General features: G+C 40.8%; 1 protein-coding gene across 1 annotated transcript in view; it reads left to right on the top strand.

Annotated features, from left to right (window-relative positions):
* The first annotated feature begins 317 nt into the window (after positions 1-317).
* The window catches only part of LOC139753163 (transient receptor potential-gamma protein-like), a 479,099-nt gene continuing 457,513 nt past the window's right edge, over positions 318-21,903 (top strand). The window contains exon 1 of the mRNA XM_071669339.1: positions 318-3,369. The gene's annotated coding sequence lies outside the window, so the exon portion shown is untranslated. The remainder of the gene's footprint in view (positions 3,370-21,903) is intronic.

Genomic DNA, 21,903 nt, shown 5'->3' on the forward strand with positions numbered 1-21,903 from the left:
GTAGCCTTTTTGCCCGCTTTCTACTCCCAGTCATCAGTACTGTTAGCGAAGCTGAATACAAGGAACCTTGCATATTGAACCTTGGCTTATCATGAGTTTACCATCAGGTTGGTAAAGCTGTTCTTATGGATCTCCCAGCCCTCCTCAGCTGTACCAGTAGCAGCACTAGCAGTAGCAGCAGCAGTAGCAGCAGTAGCAGTAATAGTAGTAGCAGTAGCAGCAGCAGTAGCAGTAGCAGTAATAGTAGTAGCAGTAGCAGCAGCAGTAGCAGCAGTAGCAGTAATAGTAGTAGCAGTAGCAGCAGCAGTAGCAGTAGCAGTAATAGTAGTAGCAGTAGTAGCAGCAGCAGTAGTAGCAGTAGCAGGGGCGGCAAAGGAGTGGCAGGCGGGTGGAGAGCGGAGGGTCGGGTTGGAGGCTGCTCCACCAGAAGCATCAGTTGTGACGGTGGCGCCGAGCGAGAGGGAGGGCGTCCCGTAGCTGCTAGCCCGGAGTCCACAGCCCCACAACCCCGGCAGGCCACAGCCCCGAGCCCACAGCGCAGCGCACCCCGGCGGCTCATGTGGAGATCATCCACACCGGGGTCTCCAACACAGCACCTGGCCTCCCTCCATCACACCGTTCACCACCATTGTTCCCCCTTCAATTCCTCGCCCTCAGAAGCAGTATTTCGCCTCCAGTTCCTCTAACTCGCCCGTCACGTTCACCGTTCACACTTTCCTGAGTGGTCTTCCATAGGTTGGCCCCGTTCCTCATCCATACGTTCTTCAGTCGCCCTACCTCAGCTGAACGCTTCCTCGTTCAGAAGTTCTTCAGTTGTCCGTTCTTCACCCAAGTTACTGCAGGTCACGTGACGTTCCCAGGACGGTTTTACGTTCAGACGTTCTGTAATGACCTAACTACACTTGACCTGTTCCTCCTACCGAAAAGTTCGGGTGAGGCGGATCTTGTCCCCAGCGTCGTGGAGTCTCGTTACCTGTGTTCTGGTTGGGTCTGCCTTCCCCAGAGACCCGACCCCATCGCCCGCATCACCCCCACCTACCTCTCAGGGGTGATCCACCTGCCTGTGGCAAGGACCTCTCATACAGCGGCCACCTCCGTACTGCGAGTTCCGGACAATCGTGGTTAAAAGTTTCTGCTAGTGACTGGAAGTGTTGGAGGTCATTCTAGTGAGTGATGCACGCAAGTGTAGGTCTGCAGGTGTAAGTGTAGCAGGGAGGAAACTGGAGTGTTATCCCTAGGGTGTAGTGGTTCACCACAGGAACAGGGAGACGCTCGGAAGATAGAGAAAATAAAACACATTTTTTTTTTTCATTGGCGATGGATGCATTTTGTTCCACCTTCGTCGAGACACAGAAGGCCTGGAAGAAAAGGTTCTCAGGTGATGATATAAAAGCACAAGACACAAGTCGATAGAAAAGTCGACAGTTTTCGTACATCTGACAGGAGTGTGGTCCATCCTGCATGCATCAGTCGAAGGTGAGGTGAGCCGGGGAGCAACACGTCGCCTCCCTCAGGTGTAGCGATGCACACCGCCGTCAGCAGCAGCAGCAGCAGCAGCAGGGTACCTACCCAAGTGTCGTCATCAGTGTTAGGCAAGTGTTAGCGTCAGTGCTAAGCAACTTGAAGCGCCGCCATACGCACCACAAGCGCTACCACAGAAATTGACAAGACGTCTTTTGTGAGTGACAGGAAGTTACCAAAGTTTGGACGTCTAGAGAGACAGAACATCTCATAACTTTGGCCACTGCGGTACAGAGTCTGATCACTTCGTACTTGTGGGTGGTTCGAGCGGACGACCGCTCCTCCTCATCCACCTGACCCCAGCTGGTGACTTACGCCGTACAAGACATTATAAAAATTCTCACTGACATCTGAACTCATGTGTCACTCACCTAAATAGTTGTAGTTTGCATCAAAACATTGATTTTAACAAGAAACATTAAACTGTTTCTCGTGTAGGGTTGTGCACTGGACTCTCGTACGTAGGAAGTAACGACCAATGTATTGTAAACTTTTCGTAAACTTCCAATAGTGTTTACGGATGTATGTGTGTGTGTCTGTGTGTATGTGTTTGTGTACCTATGTTGTATTCCACTGAAGTTTACATTCTACCTCAGTCACAGTATAGAATGCTATATCGAAATTGATCTTTGGATATAGTCACACAACAGCCAGGTCTCAGACCTACTCCAAGGTGCTTCAGAGTAAGGTTCAGTTCAGGTGTTCACAAGGTTCACAAGCAGAGTCGCCTACAGCGTTCACTGCACACCAGGAGACACGTGGCAGAAAGGAGCGTCCGAACTTAAAGCCAGGGACTTCACTGACTCCTGTCGACAATCCTGTGGAAAAACAAAAGCGAACGAATTCTTCTCTAGTTTAGGAACAGTGAACCAGAAGTTTAGCTGTATAGATCCTGTTGCTGCCGTCCAAACTCTGGAAAAGAACAGTTTATCAAAGTTGTGATTAACCCGTGTAAGATATTGTGTAAGATAACTTGATAGATTATATGCAGATGAACCTTAAACTGATACAAGAATCCTTGTGAAACGTTGTAGACATAAGTGTAGGTGTATATGTGTGGTCACATAGGGCGCGCCATGCGGGTGGCTCTTGCTACATCAAGAGATCGATAAACCCTCATCTGGCCCCCTGGGGACAAACTTCTGTAGTCGTCGACATTTTGAATTCACTCTCGGATTAGTTTCCAGGAGTGATGGCATCTCTGGTGGCTGCTCTGGCGACCCAGGGAAATTAGCTCGAGGGCGATCGTGCCCGGTGTGAGGCGGGGCCAGAGTGGCCCTCCCTCCTCCACTTGCTGGGACACAACTTGAGAAAGTGACTGTTGCAGTAGCTTTATCAAGCGACTATTGTGGGAAGGTGAGACACAGACGGTCGAAGATACACCTTCAGAAGGAAGACCGTCCGATCTCTACTTCTCACAAAGGACAGAAGTCATATGCAAATTGAATTTGAACTGCGACAGACTTAAAGGTTTTGCAACGAGGTGATCCAACTCTCGTAACGAGGGACCAGACTGACAATAGATACACAGAAGAGTCGATATGGATAGACATCCTCCCTCAGGAAGCTCCTGAAACATTGCGTCGCGCTGGTGGAAGCGTTGTGACCTGAAGAATTTTCTTTGACCGTATCAAAGTTTTCGTGACCTTATTTAGAGAAGGTTTCCTCGACTGGCCAGCACATCTGTGACCAGGAAAGTAGAGGAAATATTCGCATCTTCATCCCAGGGACGGGAAGTACCTTGGTTCGAGTCCCTGGATCTATAAACCAGCAATCAAGTGTTTACAACGTTTAAGCTCCGGATGTGGTCGTCCGCGTCTTCTGGCAGAGCAAGACGACGGGCAACAGGTGAGTCTCCCTCAATCCTATTGGCGAAAAAACTCTTATACATCGAGAACGTCCACCAATAGGGAAGCTGTTAAGCTACAAGTGTTACCATTGGGCAGGCTGAGGGCGAGTTGCTGTTCCTTGTATTATAATCCTCGTTTGCGTTCCGAACGCCGCTTCAGATAGAGCGTAAGTGACGCTATTTTACCCCCTGACGTTCACAGCTAGAACCCTGGCCCTTCTGAGACGAGATGGAACTGGAATCGAAAGAAGAGTTGTTGTTTTTTTGTCTGATTTTGTGGTTCAACAATAAACTGTTGAGTTGGCGAAACTGTCCAGAGACGGCCACAAAGTTTATAAGTTGGGAGGAATTTTGTAGTTTATAATTAAATCTTTCACATTCCCCTCGGAGCTGCCAAGGTACAGAAGGGAGTGGGGAAAAATGCATAGGAAAAACTAGGAGGGGCGAGGGTAAAGAAAACGGATAAAGGGAGAGAGTAAACAGTGGTGGCTGAAAAAGAGAAAATGGGGAGATACTGAAGGGTTAGTTTAGGGGAGAGACAAAGGAAAGAGAGGAGAAAGCGAGGAGGTTGAGGAGAGAGGTTAGGGAATGGACAATAGGAAATGGAGATGGATAGATAGATAGTTAGATAGATAGATAGATAGATAGATAGAGTATCCATACTAACGAGGACTTACGCTTTTTTTTTTATAAAGCAGAACAAGTGGGTAGCGCTGACCCCAGAGGGAGAACAAGAGGAGAGAGAGAGAGAGAGAGAGAGAGAGAGAGAGAGAGAGAGAGAAGCACAAGGTGTGGCCCCTCAGGTTGGGGGTTCGGTGTGGCCCCTCGGGTGGAGGAGGGTTAGGCGTGGCCCCTGGGGTGGGTGGGGGGGGGGGGGGGGGAAGCAGCCGACCCTTGACCCGCGTCAGGTGGCTCTTCAGGGCGCTACTTGGGGAACGTTCAAGTCCTTCACAATAACCCATGATTCCAATCACAAGCGGAAACGTCAGCTGGAAAGACCTCGCTCATTTCATCAACCTCAGGATATATATATATATATATATATATATATATATATATATATATATATATATATATATATATATATATATATATATGATGGCTTTGTTTGAGCACATCCGCTCTTTACCTTTCCTCTAATATGTATGGGGATCAGCAGGACTCACCATCCACGACCAAACGCGGAAACTATTTCATGGCTCATCTGTACCGCCTCTGCCCTCGCTCATCGTGCAGACAGTCCGTTGCCCCCCATACACCACATGCATCCAGATCATTCTATCCTCGATACTTCAAAGCCTTCATTCCATCCTTCCATCTCCATCAAGGTTTTCCCCTTCTGTCATCGCTGCTTCACTTCCGAAGATTTAACCTCTCAGTCAATCTTTTTCATTCATTCTTTCCTTATTTTCGAACCATTTCAGCACACCCTGGTCGACCCCTCTCAGTAAGGCTGCGCGTATTGCCACACCTCTCAGACACACTCGTCCCTTACGCGATCACACGACGTCTATAGTTTACTCTGCCGGGTGTAACACTCGCCATGTATGCGTAACATACGCCTTGGCCCAGCCTTATGAGCGATAGATAAGGGAACTGCCAGAGTCATCAGTTTTAACTTGTGTTATGCTCGAGGCAAGACGAAGCCTAGTCTCGTGAGTCGTTATGTGGTTCGTTCCCCCAACGCGAGGCCAACTGGTCGGTGTATTAATAACTTACGACTTGATAACGACAGACGCAGCAGGTACGACTGTGGGTAGTGTGTACCGGCGCTGGCACCTCGCACACTTACAGCCAGGACCAGGGTTCGAAACCTGCCATCGGTTCCAGAAACGCTCACAACGTCAGTACTCGACTGAATAGATGAATTTGCCCAACCGAAACTAATTATCGTAACTTAACCTTCCCTTCCTTAACCTTCCCAAGGATAATCAACCTACTCGGATTTGATCTAACGTAATCTTCTTCAACTTGATCAGGGATAACTTACGATAGCAGACCATCCCTAACTTACTTTAACAGACCTACCCTAACTTACTTTAACAGACCTACCCTAACCTACTTTAACAGACCTACCCTAACCTACTTTAACAGACCTTCCCCAGCCTAATCAAACTTAAACTAACCTAACCACACCCAACTTACCCAGACCTAACCAGACTTTCATGCGCCTGAACCATATCTCCCTCACCCTCCACCATCTGCGCACACCACCTCTCGGACCACCACCCATCCCTCTCGGACCACCACCCATCCCACACTCTCCCACATAGGGAGAGGTCCCCCCCCCCTCTCCCCACCCACCCACAACGCACTCACTGAAAAAACGTGAACCTGGCATTTTGCATGAGTGCCTGGGAGGGGCCTTCCCGCCCCCCCCCCCTCTATATTTACACCAGGGGGGGGGCGGGGGGGTTTACATCAACATCTCGTGTACCCGGGCGTCCTTCACCCTTAATGGAGGGGTGTTAGGGCGTACAGGGGTGAGCAGGGGGAAGGGTTAGGGGAAGATTACATTCCTTGCAGATAAAGGTTAAGGTATATAATGATGATGCAGGATTTAGATCAGGTCTCTACATCTCATAACATCATTTACCCATATTCCGTTTTCTCCAGATCCTTCGTAATTGTCTACCACATCCCTTGTGATGCCTACTGTATTGTGTGTTTTAATCATCCAAATCTACATATACAGTATCCTCTCGCTATTGTATATTGTACAGTGAAGCATCGGAAATACAGTATGTGATGATGATCCTCCTCCTGTATGTAGGGTCAGCAGGCGACACATCAGCATCGTTACACGATCCGAACATATTTCCGGCTTCGTCAGATGATCAGAAACCGCAGGAAGTCTCGACTCGTCTCTCGTGTCCGTGTCCCTGGCTGCTGGTAGGACGGGCGTCCCCTCCGTCCCTGGCTGCTGGTAGGACGGGTGTCCCCTCCGTCCCTGGCTGCTGGTAGGACGGTGTCCCCTCTGTCCCTGGCTGCTGGTAGGACGGGCGTCCCCTCCGTCCCTGGCTGCTGGTAGGACGGTGTCCCCTCCGTCCCTGTCTGCTGGTAGGACGGGCGTCCGCTCCGTCCCTGTCTGCTGGTAGGACGGGCGTCCCCTCCGTCCCTGGCTGCTGGTAGGACGGGCGTCCCCTCTGTCCCTGGCTGCTGGTAGGACGGGCGTCCCCTCCGTCCCTGGCTGCTGGTAGGACGGGTGTCCCCTCCGTCCTCGCGGTCTCCTCCGGCGTGATGGTGTATGAGACTACATACCAAAGCACCGTCGAGGTTGTGAGATACACTACCCCGACCTCAACCACGTATGATAATCATGGTTCCATTTGCCTCGTTCACAACCAGGTCACATGTTGTGGCATCGTAACGACCCTCCGGTGTCGTGTCGTTAGAGTCCCCTCTTAGTCTCGTTCGAGAGGCTGAGGCCATTTGGGAATTACTGCAAAATGAAGGACTGTAGGAAGGGTGGCATATATACAGTGGTGTACGCCGTGTCGAACCTGTGACAAGGCCACACGGTGAATCCCATGCAGGAGAGCCAGCTAATTCTGTGCCAGGTGAGGTCAGCTTCCTTGAAGCGGGGTCGGGGATCCACGAGGCTGGGTCATGATGTGCCCAGGTCCTGGCATGGGGATCGAACCCTGCGTGACGACACTGGGATCCGTGGATACCCGTCGCTCTCTGGCGGTGTGGGTGACCTGCTAGCGCAATCAGAGGCACGACGGTCGCACGACCGTTGAACACGACGGTCGCACGACCCTTGAGCACGACGGTACGCTGACCAATTGGTATGATGACCTGAAATTTGACCTGATCCTTAAGGTCGCAACCAGACCATCTCGCCGCCCAGACAAGTCACCAACCATATTCTGTTTTATATTTGGGTGCAATATGGCGAGCCTTCACTTCCCCACCTCTCCGTCACTTGGGATCAGGTACTCGTGTGAATTATTGCTTTACCTAAATACATTTAATTAATGTACAACGAAACAGGTCATTACTCCGTGGTCCAGTCATTTAACCCAGTAATATATCACTGAGGATTAACATGTCAGACTGTGGTCGTGTGCGCAGGGCTAATTAAAACGATAGATGACATGAACGACCTTCATTAAAACTTTACAGCCTTCGAGCACGACGGTACGACCCTTGAGCACGACGGTACGACCCTTGAGCACGACGGTACGACCCTTGAGCATGACGGTACGACAATTGAGCACGAAGGTACGACCGTTGAACACGACGGTACTACAATTGAGCACGACGGTGCGACAATTGAGCACGACGGTACGACCCTTGAGCACGACGGTACGACCCTTGACCACGATGGTACGACCCTTGAGCACGACGGTGCGACCGTTCAACACGTCGCTAACATCCTCGGGTGCGATGGCCTGGACTTTTGAACTTATTAATGAGGGTCAGGTCAGAGGTCACGCCATCATATTCATGTAGCATACCCTCGTCTCAAGGGATGTGCCGTCATGCTCAAGGGTCGTGGCGTCTTCGTCAAATGTCGTGGCGTCTTAATGAAGGGAGTAAAGATCTTTATTGCCCCGAAACAAGACAACATTAGAGGACCATGTGAAGTAAACTGGTCTGTTAGAACTCCGGAGTGAAAAATATATGGCTATAAAGGTTTATTAGGTCGAAAATCTCAGGATAATACTGTCAAAACTGCTACCATGTAATGTGTGTCGTAAGGCCACAATGTTCTCGACTTCTGCCAAGTGTTCAGAACGACGGAAGGAGACTCGTTAGACTCGTTTTTTGTTTACTTTGATCAGCTGATTTGGAACGGGCGTTGGCTGGCAGCTGGAGGGACTCCGGGCGACGCGATAGAAACGGTTGCTTTTTCACTGGTTTAAGAACCTGAAAACTACTTTATATCTACTTGAGACTGTCAACACACTCTAGCTGCATTAGCTCACACCGATGCACTCAAAGGTATCTAACCCTAGGACGAGAGGGTGAGATTAAGTCCGGTGGTTTACGATCGTAGACATGGGGGAGACGTTTATTGGCGATCAAAAGCGTGGGGTGATACTCTCTCCAGCGAATGAAAACTTTTGCTACAGTTCTGAAGATAAACAAATGGCCCTAACTTGGAAATGGGTCAGAATGCACCAATTAAACTTGTGTGTCTGGCGTATTAAGTCGTCGAGGAGGATTTGCATATCATAAGACCAGGGTGGTACTTGGACGGGGAGTGGGGGGAAGGGTTGGAAAGGCGAGTTCGACTGTGTATAGCGAAGTTAGCTAATATTAGAGTGGAGGGAGGGAGGTTGGCTGTGTTAGCGGGGTTAGCTAAGGTCAGGGAAGGAGGGAGAAGCGAGGTTGGCTGCGTACAGCGAAGTTAGCTAGGATTTGCATGAGGGCGGGAGGTGGTGGTGGGCGGGGGGAGGCTGGTTGCGTTTTGTGGGGTTAGTTTAGGTCAGCGAAGGAGAGAAGACAAGGCTGGCCTGGCTGTGTATAGCGGGATTAAGTAAACTTAGGGAAGGGCAAGATAGCAGGTAACCACACTTAGCGGTGGATAGTAGCGAGGATCGCTGCGGATAGGCGGGGCTTACTGAGGATAGGAAAGCGAGTGGGGATCATGGGCTAATGGAAATGAGGTAATGGGAGTTTATGAGATGATATGGAGGAAATGGGTTATTCTGGGGAAGTGTGAAGAACTTAAACCCTTAACCCCTTGAGCACAACGTTACGACCCTTAAGTACGACGATACGACCCTTAAGTATGACGGTACGACCCCTTAGCATGACGGTACGACCCTTAAGTATGACGGTATGACCCTTTACTACGACGATACGACCGTTTAGTATGACGGTACGACCCTTAAGTATGACGGTACGACCCTTGAATACGATGATGAGACCTTAAGAACGACAGAGTGACCGTTGACCAGGATGATACGACCTCTAGGTATGATGGTAATACTTCAGCGTCCATTCCTCTGTTGGTATTACAAGGTATTATTTTATTAATCTTTTTTCTCCAAGCACTGCTGAATATTTACCTAAATTCCTCAACATTTTTGAAAATCGTCGACACTCCATTTTCTAAAATCCCTTAGAAACTTTTTCCCGACATTCTTCAGCAACGTTCATCTTTATTCATAATCCCTAAGTGGCCCAGAATGCCCCTGATCATGGCCCTAAGTGAGCCTGGCAGTGGCCCTGAACGCCCCCTCATCACCAGTTCTTCAATCCTCACTCAAGTCCCATCGTACATCCTCGATGTCGTTTTCTGTGATGGAAGGAATTAGATTACAGTTGGTCTAAGAAAATGGCAATTGACCAGGTGATTGTCATGTAATTAACATAATGATGATCAGTAATTATGGAAGTGATCATCTAGGAAAAGAAAGAATGTCTTGTGGAAGGATAATGATTGTTGAAAATGATCAGTTATTATACATTTCTTTGATATATTTTTTCCAACTTTCTGTCGTTAGCTCAGGGTAATACATAATCACGGGTCGTTGTTGTCGTCGATCGACCGTCTGGTCGTCTGTGGTCGTCCATGGTCGTCTGTTCGTGGTCGTCCTACGTGTGCAGTGCACACTATAACCCAGAACACAACTTCTGTGTCTATAACTCAAGATGAAATGTTCATACAACTGTAGTGTTGTGTTCCCCAGCAGTGTAAGGTTGGCTACTGTGGTACAACATCCATAAATCTAGTGGGATCATTACACCACTGATGAAAGATAAGAACACATAACTCTAGTGGGATCATTACACCACTGATGAAAGATAAGAACACATAACTCTAGTGGGATCATTACACCACTGATGAAAGATAAGAACACATAACTCTAGTGGGATCATTACACCACTGATGAAAGATAAGAACACATAACTCTAGTGGGATCATTACACCACTGATGAAAGATAAGAACACATAACTCTAGTGGGATCATTACACCACTGATGAAAGATAAGAACACATAACTCTAGTGGGATCATTACACCACTGATGAAAGATAAGAACACATAACTCTAGTGGGATCATTACACCACTGATGAAAGATAAGAACACATAACTCTAGTGGGATCATTACACCACTGATGAAAGATAAGAGCACATAACTCTAGTGGGATCATTACACCACTGATGAAAGATAAGAGCAGATAACTCTAGTGGGATCATTACACCACTGATGAAAGATAAGAACACATAACTCTAGTGGGATCATTACACCACTGATGAAAGATAAGAGCACATAACTCTAGTGGGATCATTACACCACTGATGAAAGATAAGAACACATAACTCTAGTGGGATCATTACACCACTGATGAAAGATAAGAGCACATAACTCTAGTGGGATCATTACACCACTGATGAAAGATAAGAGCAGATAACTCTAGTGGGATCATTACACCACTGATGAAAGATAAGAACACATAAATCTAGTGGGATCATTACACCACTGATGAAAGATAAGAACACATAACTCTAGTGGGATCATTACACCACTGATGAAAGATAAGAACACATAACTCTAGTGGGATCATTACACCACTGATGAAAGATAAGAACACATAACTCTAGTGGGATCATTACACCACTGATGAAAGATAAGAACACATAACTCTAGTGGGATCATTACACCACTGATGAAAGATAAGAGCAGATAACTCTAGTGGGATCATTACACCACTGATGAAAGATAAGAACACATAAATCTAGTGGGATCATTACACCACTGATGAAAGATAAGAACACATAACTCTAGTGGGATCATTACACCACTGATGAAAGATAAGAACACATAACTCTAGTGGGATCATTACACCACTGATGAAAGATAAGAACACATAAATCTAGTGGGATCATTACACCACTGATGAAAGATAAGAACACATAACTCTAGTGGGATCATTACACCACTGATGAAAGATAAGAACACATAACTCTAGTGAGATCATTACACCACTGATGAAAGATAAGAACAGATAACACTGAAGTGATCTTGGCTCTGTTGCAGGCGACATGGATGCTCTCTGTGTCACACTTCAAGTTATTTGATATTTATAAACAGTTGTGTGTTCAGAGCTATACCTGAACACACACACACACACACACACACAGTAGTATGATTTAATGAACACTAACAAATAGATGTGTATGTGATGGAAATAGATCAGGTTTGCTTTGTTTGGCTCTGTCGTTGATGTAGGATCTCCCATTGTCGATATGACGTTTAAAATATCTTTGACAAGAGAGCAATACATTTATCTCTGAGCTGTTTATTTGATTTATGGATAATTAGATTAGATGGGGCAGCAGATTTATTTTTTTTCCGCTCATATATCGCTTGTTTATATGTGTCAGTCTGTTATATATGTAGTGAATGTCATATGACTGTCTGTCTGTTTGTCTGTCTGTCTGTATGCATGTATGTATGTATGTATGCATGTATGTATGTATGTCGGCAAGTCCTGGCTGTAAGGGTAGTCAAGGAAGATCACCTTCATACATCTTTTCTATGAGACATTGATTCTCAGTTATACAGCCTTGTTAAGGGGAAGTGAATGACCATTTACCATGCGAATGTACCTTACGACTCTCTCTCTCTCTCTCTCTCTCTCTCTCTCTCTCTCTCTCTCTCTCTCTATATATATATATATATATATATATATATATATATATATATATATATATATAATATATATATATATATATATATATATATATATATATATATATATATATATATATATATATATATATATATTATGTAATGTCAGAATCTATCAGAGTACAGAATTTTAGGAAAAATGGCTGAAATTGGTGAAGGTAAAACGAGAAGCACATGAGTTTTTTGAAGGAATTATCTTCATATAAATTTGATGAAAAACAATATTAAAACACAACACTTATATACAAAAAAAAAAAAGTCACAACAAATTTGGTCATAAATTACCAACTGTAAGTGTTGAAAAAAGTACTGGAACAAATTAAAAAAATAGAATATATTTTTTTTTTCTAAGGAAATGAACATAATTTTTTCTAAAAAAAAAAGATTAACAGAATATAATTTTTGTAAAAACGTTCCCGAGGCTTTTAGGAAGGCAGATAAGAATGATATGAATATTTAATGGCCAGAATATTACTGTTTTAATTAAGGAATTAAAATATAGACGTGTGTATAAATCAAATTTGTTGTCAGGTTGGCTGTGTTATGTCCCTAGCTTTGTTTTGTTACCTCGCCTTATTGTGTTCCTGGCTGTGTTATGTCTGGCTATATTGTGTTGGTTCTGTTGCGTCCCTGGCTATGTTATTTCCCTGGCTGTGTTGCGTCCCTGGCTGTGTTGGGTCCCTGGCTGTGTTGGGTCCCTGGCTGTGTTGCGTCCCTGGCTGTGTTGCGTCCCTGGCTGTGTTGGGTTCCTGGCTGTGTTGCGTCCCTGGCTGTGTTGGGTCCCTGGCTGTGTTGGGTCCCTGGCTGTGTTGCGTCCCTGGCTGTGTTGGGTCCCTGGCTGTGTTGCGTCCCTGGCTGTGTTGCGTCCCTGGCTGTGTTGCGTCCCTGGCTATGTTATTTCCCTGGCTGTGTTGCGTCCCTGGCTGTGTTGGGTCCCTGGCTGTGTTGGGTCCCTGGCTGTGTTGCGTCCCTGGCTGTGTTGGGTCCCTGGCTGTGTTGCGTCCCTGGCTGTGTTGGGTCCCTGGCTGTGTTGGGTCCCTGGCTGTGTTGCGTCCCTGGCTGTGTTGGGTCCCTGGCTGTGTTGGGTCCCTGGCTGTGTTGCGTCCCTGGCTGTGTTGCGTCCCTGGCTGTGTTGCGTCCCTGGCTGTGTTGCGTCCCTGGCTGTGTTGGGTCCCTGGCTGTGTTGGGTCCCTGGCTGTGTTGCGTCCCTGGCTGTGTTGCGTCCCTGGCTGTGTTGCGTCCCTGGCTGTGTTGGGTCCCTGGCTGTGTTGCGTCCCTGGCTGTGTTGGGTCCCTGGCTGTGTTGCATCCCTGGCTGTGTTGGGTCCCTGGCTGTGTTGCGTCCCTGGCTGTGTTGCTTCCCTGGCTGTGTTGGGTCCCTGGCTGTGTTGCGTCCCTGGCTGTGTTGGGTCCCTGGCTGTGTTGCGTCCCTGGCTGTGTTGGGTCCCTGGCTGTGTTGCGTCCCTGGCTGTGTTGCGTCCCTGGCTGTGTTGGGTCCCTGGCTGTGTTGCGTCCCTGGCTGTGTTGGGTCCCTGGCTGTGTTGCGTCCCTGGCTGTGTTGGGTCCCTGGCTGTGTTGGGTCCCTGGCTGTGTTGGGTCCCTGGCTGTGTTGCGTCCCTGGCTGTGTTGGGTCCCTGGCTGTGTTGCGTCCCAGTCTTTGTTATGTCAGTGTGTTTGTGGTGCGTCTGGCACCAGTTAGTATAGTGTACACCGAGCAAGGCTTCAGTTATCACGTTTTCTGTGTCCACAAACTTTTGTTAAATGAGCTGTGGTGACCACCAGACCTGCTGTGCCTGGGTTAACAGATGCATACCTATGTATATATGCACACACACACACACACACACACACACACACACGCTGGCAGGAGTATCCCGTTGGAATGGAGGTGTGTATATATATATAGTTCAAACGCTGTTATGAAGTGGTTTCAATAACAATAACATTTCAAATATATTTTGATTTATGTGTTATGGAAATTCTGGTATAATGGGAAGGGTTGACCTGCTGCTAAATTTAGAGACGATGTTTTGGTAATTATAAGGTTGTAGAAGCATGATGTGATAAATGATAAAGATCTAGAGGAAATAAGTAGTAAATAAAATTCATTGCACACACACACACGCACACGCACACACACACACACAGACACAGACACACACACACACACACACACACACACACACACACACACACACACATATTTACATACTCATCCTTCTGTCTCAGAAGTCCCTTTAATCTTTTTTAGGGCTTTTGCAGCGCTCAGGAAGCCGGCCACGTCCACTACAGGGAACCACAGGTCATAAAACGTGATGATATTTTCCTCAGATTTTCAACTTCTTTAGATTTTAATGAAAATGTGGGTATCAGTGCTATTCTATATGGTGATTAATGATATCGAGTCAAAGGACTGCATTTCGTAAAATTAAGCGCTTAATTACATAGTTAAGATTAATGATAATTATATCAATATGCTCATTACTCGAATTCTAAGGTTTTGACCACAGATTCTCATTCAGCAAACGTAAAAACAGATATGCTGAAATTTTCAGGAAAATCTATTTTTTCGAAAAAATCGAGAAAATTCCTCTATAGCCTTGGGTAATATTTTGCTCAGATTTTCAACTTCTTCAGATTTTAATGAAAATGTGGATATAAGTGCTATTCTATATGGTGATTGAGGATATCGAGTCAAAAGACCGCATTTCGTAAAATTAAGCGCTTAATTACAATACTTAAGATTAATTATAATTATTTTAATATGCTAATTACTCGACTTATTACACGAATTTTAAGGCTTTGACCACAGATTCTTATTCAGCACACGTAAAAGCATCTATGCTGCAATTTTCAGGAAAATCTAGATTTTAATGAAAATGTGGGTAAGAGTGCTATTCTATATGGTGATTAAGGATATCGAGTCAACAGACTGCATTCCGTACAATTAAGCGCTTAATTACATAGATAAGATTAATGATAATTATATCTATATACTAATAGCTCGACCAATTGCTCGAATTTTAAGGTTTTGACCACAGATTCTTATTCAGCACACATAAAAGCATCTATGCTGAAATTTTCAGGAAAATCTATTTTTTCAAAAAAGCCAAGAAAAATCCAAAGCTATGGATAATATTTATAATATTTATATTTATTCAATATCCAAGGCCTTGGATAATATTTTGCTCTGATTTTCAACTTCTTCAGATTTTAATGAAAATATGGAAATATGTGGTATTCTATATGGTGACTAAGGATATCGAGTCAAAAGACTACATTTCGTAAAATTAAGGGCTTGATTACATAGTTAATATTAATTATAATTACATCAATATGCGAATTACTCGACTAATTACTGGAATTCTAAGGTTCTGACCACAGATTCTTATTCAACAAACGTAAAAACAGATATGCTGAAACTTTCAGGAAAATCTATTTTTTCAAAAAAATCAAGAAAAATCCACAGATTTTCAGCTTCTTCAGATTTTAATGAAAATGTGGATGTAAGTGCTATTCTATATGGTGATAAAGGATATCGAGTCAAAAGACCGCATTTCGTAAAATCAAGCGCTTAATTACATACTTAAGATTAATTATATTTATCTTAATATGCTAATTCCTCGACTAATTACACGAATTTTAAGGTTTTGACCACAGATTCTTATTCAGCAGCCGTAAAAGCATCTATGCTGCAATTTTCAGGAAAATCTATTTTTTCAAAAACATCATGAAAAATATTTTCCTCAGATTATCAACTTCTTTGGATTTTAATGAAAATGTGGGTATCAGTGCTATTCTATATGGTGATTAATGATATCGAGTCAAAAGACTGCATTTCGTAAAATTAAGCGCTTAATTACATAGTTAAGATTAATGATAATTATATCAATATGCTAATTACTCGACTAATTAAATAACTCGAATTTTAAGCTTTTGACCACAGATTCTTATTCAGGAGAAGAAAAAGCATCTACGCTACAATTTTCAGGAAAATCTATTTTTTCAAAAAAATCAAGAAAAATCCAAGGCTATAGCCTAGGATAATATTTTGCTCAGATTTTCAACTTCTTTAGATCTTTATGAAAATGTGGATATGAGTGCTATTCTATATGGTGATTAAGGATATCGAGTCAAAAGACTGCATTTCGTACAATTAAGCGCTTAATTACATAGTTAAGATTCATGATAATTATATCAATATATTAATTACTCGACTAATTTCTCGATTTTTAAGGTTTTGACATCAGCTTGTTATTCAGCAGACATAAAAGCATCTATGCCGCAATTTTCAGGAAAATCTATTTTTTCAAAAAAATCATCATTGGATAATATTTTCCTCAGATTTTCAACTTCTTTAGATTTTAATGAAAATGTGGGTATCAGTGCTATTCTATATGGTGATTAATGATATCGAGTCAAAAGACTGCATATCGTAAAATTAAGCGCTTAATTACATAGTTAAGATTAATGATAATTATATCAATACGCTAATTACTCGACTAATTAAATAACTCGAATTTTAAGGCTTTTGGCCACAGATTCTTATTCAGGAGAAGTAAAAGCATCTACGCTACAATTTTCAGGAAAATCTATTTTTTCAAAAAAATCAAGAAAAATCCAAGGCTATAGCCTAGGATAATATTTTGCTCAGATTTTCAACTTCTTTAGATCTTTATGAAAATGTGGATATGAGTGCTATTCTATATGGTGATTAAGGATATAGAGTCAAAAGACTGCATTTCGTACAATTAAGCGCTTAATTACATAGTTAAGATTAATGATAATTATATCAATATGCTAATTACTCGACTAATTAAATAACTCGAATTTTAAGGTTTTGACCACAGATTCTTATTCAGGAGAAGTAAAAGCATCTACGCTACAATTTTCAGGAAAATCTATTTTTTCAAAAAAATCAAGAAAAATCCAAGGCTATAGCCTAGGATAATATTTTGCTCAGATTTTCAACTTCTTTAGATCTTTATGAAAATGTGGATATGAGTGCTATTCTATATGGTGATTAAGGATATCGAGTCAAAAGACTGCATTTCGTACAATTAAGCGATTAATTACATAGTTAAGATTAATGATAATTATATCAATATATTAATTACTCGACTAATTTCTCGATTTTTAAGGTTTTGACATCAGCTTGTTATTCAGCAGACATAAAAGCATCTATGCTGCAATTTTCAGGAAAATCTATTTCTTCAAAAAAATCATGAAAAATCCAAGGCTATAGCCTAGGATAATATTTTCCTCAGATTTTCAACTTCTTTAGATTTTAATGAAAATGTGGGTATCAGTGCTATTCTATATGGTGATTAATGATATCGAGTCAAAAGACTGCATTTCGTAAAATTAAGCGCTTAATTACATAGTTAAGATTAATGATAATTATATCAATACGCTAATTACTCGACTAATTAAATAACTCGAATTTTAAGGTTTTGACCACAGATTCTTATTCAGGAGAAGTAAAAGCATCTACGCTACAATTTTCAGGAAAATCTATTTTTTCAAAAAAATCAAGAAAAATCCAAGGCTATAGCCTAGGATAATATTTTGCTCAGATTTTCAACTTCTTTAGATCTTTATGAAAATGTGGATATGAGTGCTATTCTATATGGTGATTAAGGATATCGAGTCAAAAGACTGCATTTCGTACAATTAAGCGCTTAATTACATAGTTAAGATTAATGATAATTATATCAATATGCTAATTACTCGACTAATTAAATAACTCGAATTTTAAGGTTTTGACCACAGATTCTTATTCAGGAGAAGTAAAAGCATCTACGCTACAATTTTCAGGAAAATCTATTTTTTCAAAAAAATCAAGAAAAATCCAAGGCTATAGCCTAGGATAATATTTTGCTCAGATTTTCAACTTCTTTAGATCTTTATGAAAATGTGGATATGAGTGCTATTCTATATGGTGATTAAGGATATTGAGTCAAAAGACTGCATTTCGTACAATTAAGCGCTTAATTACATAGTTAAGATTAATGATAATTATATCAATATGCTAATTACTCGACCAATTAAATAACTCGAATTTTAAGGTTTTGACCACAGATTCTTATTCAGGAGAAGTAAAAGCATCTACGCTACAATTTTCAGGAAAATCTATTTTTTCAAAAAAATCAAGAAAAATCCAAGGCTATAGCCTAGGATAATATTTTCCTCAGATTTTCAACTTCTTTAGATCTTTATGAAAATGTGGATATGAGTGCTATTCTATATGGTGATTAAGGATATTGAGTCAAAAGACTGCATTTCGTACAATTAAGCGCTTAATTACATAGTTAAGATTAATGATAATTATATCAATATGCTAATTACTCGACCAATTAAATAACTCGAATTTTAAGGTTTTGACCACAGATTCTTATTCAGGAGAAGTAAAAGCATCTACGCTACAATTTTCAGGAAAATCTATTTTTTCAAAAAAATCAAGAAAAATCCAAGGCTATAGCCTAGGATAATATTTTGCTCAGATTTTCAACTTCTTTAGATCTTTATGAAAATGTGGATATGAGTGCTATTCTATATGGTGATTAAGGATATCGAGTCAAAAGACTGCATTTCGTACAATTAAGCGCTTAATTACATAGTTAAGATTAATGATAATTATATCAATATGCTAATTACTCGACTAATTAAATAACTCGAATTTTAAGGTTTTGACCACAGATTCTTATTCAGGAGAAGTAAAAGCATCTACGCTACAATTTTCAGGAAAATCTATTTTTTCAAAAAAATCAAGAAAAATCCAAGGCTATAGCCTAGGATAATATTTTGCTCAGATTTTCAACTTCTTTAGATCTTTATGAAAATGTGGATATGAGTGCTATTCTATATGGTGATTAAGGATATCGAGTCAAAAGACTGCATTTCGTACAATTAAGCGATTAATTACATAGTTAAGATTAATGATAATTATATCAATATATTAATTACTCGACTAATTTCTCGATTTTTAAGGTTTTGACATCAGCTTGTTATTCAGCAGACATAAAAGCATCTATGCTGCAATTTTCAGGAAAATCTATTTTTCAAAAAAATCATCCTTGGATAATATTTTCCTCAGATTTTCAACTTCTTTAGATTTTAATGAAAATGTGGGTATCAGTGCTATTCTATATGGTGATTAATGATATCGAGTCAAAAGACTGCATTTCGTAAAATTAAGCGCTTAATTACATAGTTAAGATTAATGATAATTATATCAATACGCTAATTACTCGACTAATTAAATAACTCGAATTTTAAGGTTTTGACCACAGATTCTTATTCAGGAGAAGTAAAAGCATCTACGCTACAATTTTCAGGAAAATCTATTTTTTCAAAAAAATCAAGAAAAATCCAAGGCTATAGCCTAGGATAATATTTTGCTCAGATTTTCAACTTCTTTAGATCTTTATGAAAATGTGGATATGAGTGCTATTCTATATGGTGATTAAGGATATCGAGTCAAAAGACTGCATTTCGTACAATTAAGCGCTTAATTACATAGTTAAGATTAATGATAATTATATCAATATGCTAATTACTCGACTAATTAAATAACTCGAATTTTAAGGTTTTGACCACAGATTCTTATTCAGGAGAAGTAAAAGCATCTACGCTACAATTTTCAGGAAAATCTATTTTTTCAAAAAAATCAAGAAAAATCCAAGGCTATAGCCTAGGATAATATTTTGCTCAGATTTTCAACTTCTTTAGATCTTTATGAAAATGTGGATATGAGTGCTATTCTATATGGTGATTAAGGATATCGAGTCAAAAGACTGCATTTCGTACAATTAAGCGATTAATTACATAGTTAAGATTAATGATAATTATATCAATATATTAATTACTCGACTAATTTCTCGATTTTTAAGGTTTTGACATCAGCTTGTTATTCAGCAGACATAAAAGCATCTATGCTGCAATTTTCAGGAAAATCTATTTCTTCAAAAAAATCATGAAAAATCCCAGGCTATAGCCTTGGATAATATTTTCCTCAGATTTTCAACTTCTTTAGATTTTAATGAAAATGTGGGTATCAGTGCTATTCTATATGGTGATTAATGATATCGAGTCAAAAGACTGCATTTCGTAAAATTAAGCGCTTAATTACATAGTTAAGATTAATGATAATTATATCAATACGCTAATTACTCGACTAATTAAATAACTCGAATTTTAAGGTTTTGACCACAGATTCTTATTCAGGAGAAGTAAAAGCATCTACGCTACAATTTTCAGGAAAATCTATTTTTTCAAAAAAATCAAGAAAAATCCAAGGCTATAGCCTAGGATAATATTTTGCTCAGATTTTCAACTTCTTTAGATCTTTATGAAAATGTGGATATGAGTGCTATTCTATATGGTGATTAAGGATATCGAGTCAAAAGACTGCATTTCGTACAATTAAGCGCTTAATTACATAGTTAAGATTAATGATAATTATATCAATATATTAATTACTCGACTAATTTCTCGATTTTTAAGGTTTTGACATCAGCTTGTTATTCAGCAGACATAAAAGCATCTATGCTGCAATTTTCAGGAAAATCTATTTCTTCAAAAATAAAATCCAGGCTATAGCCTAGGATAATATTTTCCTCAGATTTTCAACTTCTTTAGATTTTAATGAAAATGTGGGTATCAGTGCTATTCTATATGGTGATTAATGATATCGAGTCAAAAGACTGCATTTCGTAAAATTAAGCGCTTAATTACATAGTTAAGATTAATGATAATTATATCAATACGCTAATTACTCGACTAATTAAATAACTCGAATTTTAAGGTTTTGACCACAGATTCTTATTCAGGAGAAGTAAAAGCATCTACGCTACAATTTTCAGGAAAATCTATTTTTTCAAAAAAATCAAGAAAAATCCAAGGCTATAGCCTAGGATAATATTTTGCTCAGATTTTCAACTTCTTTAGATCTTTATGAAAATGTGGATATGAGTGCTATTCTATATGGTGATTAAGGATATCGAGTCAAAAGACTGCATTTCGTACAATTAAGCGCTTAATTACATAGTTAAGATTAATGATAATTATATCAATATATTAATTACTCGACTAATTTCTCGATTTTTAAGGTTTTGACATCAGCTTGTTATTCAGCAGACATAAAAGCATCTATGCTGCAATTTTCAGGAAAATCTATTTTTTCAAAAAAATCATGAAAAATCCAAGGATAATATTTTCCTCAGATTTTCAACTTCTTTAGATTTTAATGAAAATGTGGGTATCAGTGCTATTCTATATGGTGATTAATGATATCGAGTCAAAAGACTGCATTTCGTAAAATTAAGCGCTTAATTACATAGTTAAGATTAATGATAATTATATCAATACGCTAATTACTCGACTAATTAAATAACTCGAATTTTAAGGTTTTGACCACAGATTCTTATTCAGGAGAAGTAAAAGCATCTACGCTACAATTTTCAGGAAAATCTATTTTTTCAAAAAAATCAAGAAAAATCCAAGGCTATAGCCTAGGATAATATTTTGCTCAGATTTTCAACTTCTTTAGATCTTTATGAAAATGTGGATATGAGTGCTATTCTATATGGTGATTAAGGATATTGAGTCAAAAGACTGCATTTCGTACAATTAAGCGCTTAATTACATAGTTAAGATTAATGATAATTATATCAATATGCTAATTACTCGACCAATTAAATAACTCGAATTTTAAGGTTTTGACCACAGATTCTTATTCAGGAGAAGTAAAAGCATCTACGCTACAATTTTCAGGAAAATCTATTTTTTCAAAAAAATCAAGAAAAATCCAAGGCTATAGCCTAGGATAATATTTTGCTCAGATTTTCAACTTCTTTAGATCTTTATGAAAATGTGGATA

The sequence above is a fragment of the Panulirus ornatus genome, chromosome 14, assembly GCF_036320965.1.
Source record: "Panulirus ornatus isolate Po-2019 chromosome 14, ASM3632096v1, whole genome shotgun sequence".
In the NCBI taxonomy this organism is placed as follows: domain Eukaryota; kingdom Metazoa; phylum Arthropoda; class Malacostraca; order Decapoda; family Palinuridae; genus Panulirus; species Panulirus ornatus.